Genomic DNA, 8753 nt, shown 5'->3' on the forward strand with positions numbered 1-8753 from the left:
GTCACTTGGGAAAATCTATCAATGCGTGACATTTCAAGGAGAGGTTTTAAAAATACCTATCTCCCACTGAACCATTGTGGAGAGAGGAAGCTTCAAAGCAGATCCTGTCAGCAAGATGATCAGGGTATCACTAGCAATCTGGAACATGTACATGGGCTGCTTCCCACCTCCCATGGGTAATATTATATATAGACAGACACTCCTGGGGTGCGTGTTGTGTACAGGAATGTTGTAGTCTCTTTAAGTAGTCTGTGATCCCTCCTAGTGGTGTTCATTGTGTTCTATGTTTTAGAAGCTGCTGGAAACCAGCCAGAGCAATACAGACCTTGGTGTGATATTTTTGTGTGTATTTAGTAAATATGGTTATTTGGACCCCACTGTGCTGATGTGATGTTTTCCTATTATATTTCTTGTGTAAAGAGCAAAAGACACAACAGGGGACATTTCCAAGGCACAGATATCAGTTAGGTGGCTAATGCCCAATGGCTTTCAATGGAGATTAGGCACCTAACTCATTTGTGCCTTTGAAAATCTCATCTATAATCCCCATAGGGTACTTATGCTCCATAACAGAGTCAATAGCACAGCTGGGGCTGCTAGAGAGATGAAGCAGGGTGTGAAAAAGAAACAAACAAATGTTCAAGCATGACAAGTAGTTTTGGCATCTAAAACTGAGGCCACAATTCGGTGGCCACAAGTTTAGTGGGTATCTTGTTTTCACCATTAGTTTTTGTGAAGGTGGAAAGATGGATTGGCACATGCAAATTGGGTAGGATTGTATGCACAAATGCTGATTCCGTGCACTAATCCTTGATTATCTGTACAAAAATTAATGGCATGCCAGACGAAAAATTTCAGGTACCATTTTACTGGCTGTTTTTCAAAATTTGGCTCACATAGTCCATTTTATTTCCCACTGGGCTCCTGTAGGAGTCCTATTAGTGTGATTTGTAATTAAGAAGAGATTTCAGGCTAGCAGGTGATTTGGGAGAGTGATCAATTCTTATTATAATGTTTTTCACTCTGAAACACCACTGACTCTTGAAACTGGAATAATATGGCAAACATTAGTGCTCTGGTTTTAGAGTATGCGAGTGTCACTTCTACTTGTGTTGCCAAATCCAGTGGTTTTCAAACTTTTTAGGCTGCATACCCCTTTCCAAATAATGGAGTCTACCGTGTACCCTCATCTGAGACAGGGTCATCATATACCTGTGATTAGATTGCCAAGTCTTACTAAATAAAATGCGGGGTCCACCATTATAGGATTTTTTCTCATGTACACCCAACGAGAGCTCACTTATCCCTAAGGGTGCTCATACCCCTGTTAGAAAACCACTAATATATCCATCTAGGTTTTTATATGATACCCGTTGCCGTTGTATTTGTGTGCATCTCAAAATTATGAAATGTACGTCCATATATGCATTGCTCTCTCACTCAGTCAGAAGTGGCTGGATTTTTGGGGGTTGGTTTACTGTTTAATTTTCAGGAAGGTTTCCTCTCTCTCTGTGGGGGTGTAATTGGGAATAGGCTATTAAAAGTGGGTTTTGCATTTGGCTGTCAAGGTTCTGAGGCCCACAAACAACTTGATTTCTCCCAGCACTTAGTTCCAGATTCATGAGCCAGTCACTAATAAAAGTTCTTGTGCTGAACTGGGTGTTCCCTGGTTCCTGTAGAACACAGCTGCAATGGGAGGTCATTATCACTCAGGGAGAGGGGGTCACCTAGGTCACTTAGATCAGATCCTTAAAGGGGATTTTGAAGATGAGGAGCAAGCTTTTGAATATAATTCAGTACTACATGGGAGCTGGTGCAGTGAGCAGAGCCATGGTGCGACAGTGTCTCAGTGGCCTGTGTTGCTGAGCAGATGAACCGAAATGCTCTGAACCAATTGCTGCTGTTTCAAGCTTGACAGTTTCAAACCGAAGTTCAGAGAATTGCAATACTCTAGCTCAGCGGTCCCACAGGCACAGATCACTGCGGCTAAATCTGAATCTACGAGGCCACACATCAGCCCCCCCAATTTGTTCTGAGCAGACTGCACCGGAGGACGACGCTGGGGGAGAATCAGTTAAATTACCGAGCTCAGTTATAATGACGAAACTGTGCAGCCTCCCTTTCTTCAGTGTGTCTTGACTCTTTCCTTCATTTCTCCCATCCGAGTCTTCATTAAGGTACTGTAATTATTTGCCATAAAGGACCTCATGAGATTAAATTGAAGAAGTGAAGAGGCAGCAAGAGCCAGATGCATCAGACTCTTTCAGCTTCTGGGGTATTTGGAACAAAAGAGAGTGGGTTTTTTTTATTTAGTAGCTACCTAAGGAAACAGTGGCTGTAACTGTCTCACTGAGTTTCCAGGCGCCACATCGTTACCTTGTTTAATACAAGTGCCTTTCTGCCTCTGGAACAATCAAGGGCTTTGAACCTGGTGTTTCTTTAGAAAATGCTTTAAACTCTCCTGCATTTGTGAACCAAAGAGACTTCCATACTCCCTTTGAGTAGCTGAACCTATCTGGAACCAATGACTGGAGCAGTGGGGAAGAGAAGAGAAGAGAAGATTTCTTTCAAACTAGAAACCATCCCCATTAGCATACGGAGTTCTGATAAGCACTTTTCATTGTAGTCACTGAAGTAGATGGCTCAATTTTTCAGAATGGACCTTACTCTTTTTAGTTAATGCCTCACAATGGTACATTTCACACAACCCAAATTCTTTTTGTACCATATCCTTAATATGAAACAAATTTCCAGTTCCTGTCTCTATCCCCCAACACAAGAAGGAGTGCTGGGAATATGACCTGCAGGGAAGATTTCTGTAGAAGGAGTGGAGTGGAAGATGAAGATGAAGATGGCTGCAATGGTCAGTTCAGAGGGTGAATAGCAAGGGGAAAGTGGAGGCACAGGGTTGGGGATTTATTACATTCAGTGATGGGCACAAGTCTCAAAATTCAGATGGGGATTTTGACACACACCCGACACAAAGCCAGGGGAATGTTTAAGTCTGGGTTTTTGAGTTGGCCTTAAGTGTGCGGAGAGAGGACAGGGCCCATAGGAGTCAGAAAGTCCGTTGGCAAGGCAGCTCTTCCAGAGGACAGTGGGAGCAGATATTAAAGTGCTACATTGCAGCAGAAGACTTTTAACAGACGAGAACAGAACATCACTGCAAATAAAGAATTAGATATCCCTTTTGTATCAAGGGGTTGGAGTTTCTGTTCAGAAACACAATGCACTACAAAGGGTGGGGCTCAGCAAACTAAAGGCATAAAATACAATTATATTTGTAAAAAGAAAAGGAGTACTTGTGGCACCTTAGAGACTAACAAATTTATTAGAGCATAAGCTTTCGTGAGCTACAGCTCACTTCATCGGATGAATCAACTTCATTTGTCTTTGCTGAAGTTACATTGAGTTGCTGGGAAGCAACAAAATCAGAAAATAAATAACAGCTTTAAAAGGTTTTGCAAAATTTCAGCCAGCATGTTTAACAGGCTGGCTTTTAAAGATTCAGGCCCATATTCTCTGCTGCTGTAGTCTGAAGCAGCTCAAGGAAACTGCACCAGTTTCTACAAGCAGAAAGTCTCACCCCCAACATCTGCATAAAGCTGACCTTCCTTCCTGTTATGTAAGCAGTGGCTACCGTCACTCGGCCAATCAGTGACAGCTGAAGCAGCAAGTTCTGTTTTTTTCTGCCACTAAATTAGGGATGGGAGAGTCCTCAAACCCAGACCACAATGTTTTTGATTGTTTCAAACCTATGTGGTTCATTTTCCCCCCTTGGATTTTATTCATCTTCCTTTGTGTTAAAAGCCATCTACCAAACAGCAACACTAATTTTCATTTTTGTCTTGACTAAAATCCAGTATAGCCTCTCTGAGCCAAAAACTATGCCAGTAATTATATGGATGAAGATAAGTATGCATGCACACACTCTATAATCTATTTGGGCATAGAATCATACCAAGGAAATCAGTGAGAGTTTTAGCTGTGTAAGGACTGCAAGATCCAGCTCACATTCTTGCAGGGAAATGCCATTAGCTGAATGTATCCATTTTGCTCCATCGTTACACAACTGCCCTGTTCATTTTTCACTGATGTGCCTCAATTTCACTGAACTTGCACTGTGCATCAGCCAGAAATATTCAGAAATGCCTGGACTTCTTGGGTGTTTGCCAAGTCCTATAAGATCCTGTCTCCTTCACTTTTTTAACAGAAATCCCCACCTCCTTTGACTGTAGTTCCCTAGGCCCTGTGAGAGGAGACTCAGCGATTACCTTGTTCATTCAATCAGGTTAGTAGGGCTTTCCTCTGACACCTAACAATGACACCTGTCCATCACGACTGTCCCTAAGGCAATGAATATCTTAACATCTTTAAAGGTTCTTTTGGTTCACAATAACCTTTCTCCACTAAGGACTAACCCTAAGAACCCTATAGGAATTCAACAGAGCATAAAGATTGATTTGGCTAACCAAATCTTTTAACTGTTATCTAAAAGGATATAACATATCTTAGGCACCCCTATTACCATAGTTTCTGAAGCTCTCACCGTCTTCAACACATTTATCCTCACAACACCCCTGCATTGTAGAGCTGTGCTGTTATCTCAGCTTACAGATGGGGAACTGAGACACAGAGAGAATAAGTGACTTGTGCAACATACACAAGAAGTCCGCTGCAGATCAGGGTCTTGAACCCAGATCACCCATATCGCAGGCTATTGCAGCGAATGTGGACCCATGAAACCAGCCCGTATGAGAGGTTTCTAAATCACAGGAAATCTCCATCTTGCAAGACATCAGCTACAGATAATAGCCCATGGCAGAGCCGTCACATTATTATTGGCTTTAACTAGCACAGCCACAGACTGTAACCTTCTTTACTTGTAGTTGAGTAGCATTTGCAAAAGGGAGAGATTCTTTCCTGGGTTTTGAAACCATCCAGGAGTATCAAATACATCTCTTTCTGTCTGATCCTTACAACCTAAATTCCTCACTGACCAGTCAGGGTTGGTGGCTATACACACCAGTTGCAAATGGCTTTTGGAAAGTGACTTGAACCTTACAGCTGAAAGATGGTGCTAAGTGAAGATCAAAAACAAAATTCCCCTGTATGCAAAGCTCTGCTTTCCTTCCAGAGAAGCAAAGAGAAGAATCTGTGTTTGAGTTTAACCACTCCACTCCCCATCCATCTTGTGCAGCTTAATTACACAACATTTATGGAACTTTTGATTAACAAGCAGATTCTCCTAAGGTTTGGCCAATATTTCCACACTCCCACAATGGCAGTGACTCAGAGTCAGGGTGGGACAGGGTTATCACAGCATGATCAGGATGTTCTGAGTCAAGGGAAAATGGCCTGACTAAGCCAGTGGAACACATAGACTGCAAAGACCTAGTAATAGTTGGACAACTTCTTGTAGCCAGGCAGTTGTTTCCTCTCAGCTGACACAAGATCCCTTTCCTATTGATAAGAAATAAGAATTCCACAAGGGGCCTGAAAGCTGAGATTTCTCCCTGACAATCACTGGCATTTATTTATTTATTAACTTTGGGGTAGATGCTCAGTCGGTGTAACTTGGCAAAGCTCCACTGAAATCAATTAAACCACACCAATTTACACCAGCAAAGGATCTCCCTTTCTTGAAAATAACTATCACATCCATAGTGCTTTTCAAGCACTGTACAGTCAGTGACACACACACACACACACACACACAGCCTGGCAGGTGTAATTCCCATTTCACAGACAGGGAGATACAAAAGGGTGAGGTGACTTGCCAAGGTCACACTGCAGAGCTGGACCTAGAACAGACTGAAAGCACAAGGATTACACGATCGCTGCACAGAGAGGGTGAAATCCCCCCCATTCTGAGGACTTACACCACTTAATTACCCTCGCTAGTTTACAGGGCGTATAAGCTCTGTGTGGTAGTCTCCACACAGGAGGTAGTGTCACCTCAAGAGAACAGTGAGGGGGAGTTTGACCAGCAGCAGATGTCTTCCTTTTTATTAGAATGTTAACAAATCAGTGGTATCCCTGCTCATTCCAGTGCAGGAGGCAATAGCAACATTTCTAAAGCCATGTGCATGATGTGCTATTTCTCTGTCAGTGTAGTTTGTGTGTCCCCCCCTTGTTGAATTCATGAAAACACACTCTGCCTTGAAAGTGCCTGATCCAGTGCATCCAGTGACATGTTAACCAATTCTCCCCTATTTCCCTCTCGAACACACACTCGAGTTCTGAGGTCAGAAGCAAATGGTCTATTCTCTTGCAATGTCCGTACCAGTCAGGTGACTCAGTATGGCTGGAGCATTTTGACTCTTTTGTGGGTAGTTTAAAGGCCTCCAAATGCAAAGAATCAGTTCGGGCAGAAGCAGGAGGCAGGGATTTCTGTTTCTGAACCTTTCCTTTCTGAAGACCTGCGAACAACAGCCCCATGTGGAAGGAGTGAGAGCACGGCTTGTCCATGGGGAGTGCATTACAATCACAGTGACTGAAGAGCTCCAGATGGGCTTTGTGTGAGGCACATCGGTGATCTTCCAGAAAACACCACTATGGATGTAGAAGCCCTCTACACCAACATTCCACACAAAGATGGACTACAAGCCCTCAGGAACAGTATCCCCGATAATGTCACGGCAAACCTGGTGGCTGACCTTTGTGACTTTGTCCTCACCCATAACTATTTCACATTTGGGGACAATAGATACCTTCAAGTCAGCAGCACTGCTATGGGTACCCGCATGGCCCCACAATATGCAAACATTTTTATGGCTGACTTAGAACAACGCTTCCTTAGCTCTCGTCCCCTAATGCCCCTACTCTACTTGCGCTACATTGATGACATCTTCATCATCTGGACCCATGGAAAAGAAGCCCTTGAGGAATTCCACCATGATTTCAACAATTTCCATCCCACCATCAACCTCAGCCTAGACCAATCCATGCAAGTGGTCCATTTCCTGGATACTACTGTGCTAATAAATGATGGTACCATAAACACCACCCTATACCAGAAACCTACTGACTGCTATATTTACCTACATGCCTCCAGCTTCCATCCAGGACACACCACATGATCCATTGTCTACAGCCAAGCTCTAAGATACAACCCACATTTGCTCCAATCTCTCAGACAGAGACAAATATCTACAAGATCTCTATCAAGCATTCTTAAAACTACAATATCCATCTGCTGAAGTGAAAAAAACAGATTGACAGAGCCAGAAGAGTACCCAGAAGTCACCTACTATAGGACAGGCCCAACAAAGAAAATAACAGAACGCCACTAGCTGTCACCTTCAGCCCCCAACTAAAACCTCTCCATTGCTTCATCAAAGATTTACAACCTATTCTGAAAAATGATCCCTCACTCTCCCAGATCTTGGGACAGACCAGTCCTCACTTACAGACAGCCCCTCAACCTGAAGCAAATACTCTCCAGCAACCACACACCACACAACAAAAACACTAACCCAGGAACCTATCCTTGCAACAGAGCTCGATGCCAACTCTGTCCACATATTTATTCAAGTGACACAATTATAGGACCTAATCACATTAGCCATGCCATCAGGGGCTTGTTCACCTGCACATCTACCAATATGATATATGCCATCATGTGCCAGCAATGTCCCTCTGCCATGTACATTGGCCAAACTGGACAGTCTCTATGCAAAAGAATAAATGGACACAAATCTGACATCAGGAATCATAACATTCAAAAACCGGTAGGAGAACACTTCAACCTCTCTGGCAACTCAGTGAAAGACTTAAAGGGTGGCAATTTTGCAACAGAAAAGCTTCAGAAACAGACTCCAATGAGAAACTGCTGAGCTTGAATTAATATGCAAACTAGATACCATTAACTTGGGTTTGAATAGAGACTGGGAGTGGCTGGGTCATTACACATATTGAATCTATTTCCCCATGTTAAGTATCCTCACACCTTCTTGTCAACTGTCTAAATGGGCCATCTTGATTATCACTACAAAAGTTTTTTTCTCCTGCTGATAATAGCTCATCTTAATTAATTAGCCTCTTACAGTTTGTATGGCAACTTCCACCTTCTCTGTATCTATATCTATATGTTCCATTCTATGCATCCAATGAAGTGGGCTGTAGCCCACGAAAGCTTATGCTCTAATAAATTTGTTAGTCTCTAAGGTGCCACAAGTCCTCCTGTTCTTTTTACAGCTGTAATGATTTACTAGCCTGCAGGAAATATGCCATTGGAAAGGATTTCTAGTTCAGATGATAACATACCTCCAGTCCACATGAGATGCCATTTCATTTTATTGCAATTAAATTGCTATTCAGCTGCTACTAAAACGTTTTAAAAGCCTCACAAAATTCAGTCTACTGGGTCTAGAAACCTTCATCTTAAGCAGCATGTCTACTTATAGCTACAGTAAGTCTAATTTTCCTTAAAGTTGGGTTTTTTGTCTCATTTGGCACATTTCAGCAACAGAACTAAAAGTGAGCTAGCAACTGAAAATCTCTTAAAACTTATGCTTTGCCCTTAGTACCTTCTACGTGAGGATTGCAAAGCACTTTGCAATTAATTAATCCTCATGACACTCTGGGAGTTAGGGCAGTTGTTATCCCTATTTTGCAGAAGGGGAAAATGAGACACAAAGTGGTGAAAAATGACTTAACCAAAGCCTCACAGCAAGTCACTGGTAGAGTTGTGAATAGAACCCAGGAGTCCTGCCATTTTAAAGCAGTTAATGATATTCACCCCATCAGAG

This window comes from Dermochelys coriacea, chromosome 13, assembly GCF_009764565.3.
Source record: "Dermochelys coriacea isolate rDerCor1 chromosome 13, rDerCor1.pri.v4, whole genome shotgun sequence".
NCBI lineage: Eukaryota > Metazoa > Chordata > Testudines > Dermochelyidae > Dermochelys > Dermochelys coriacea.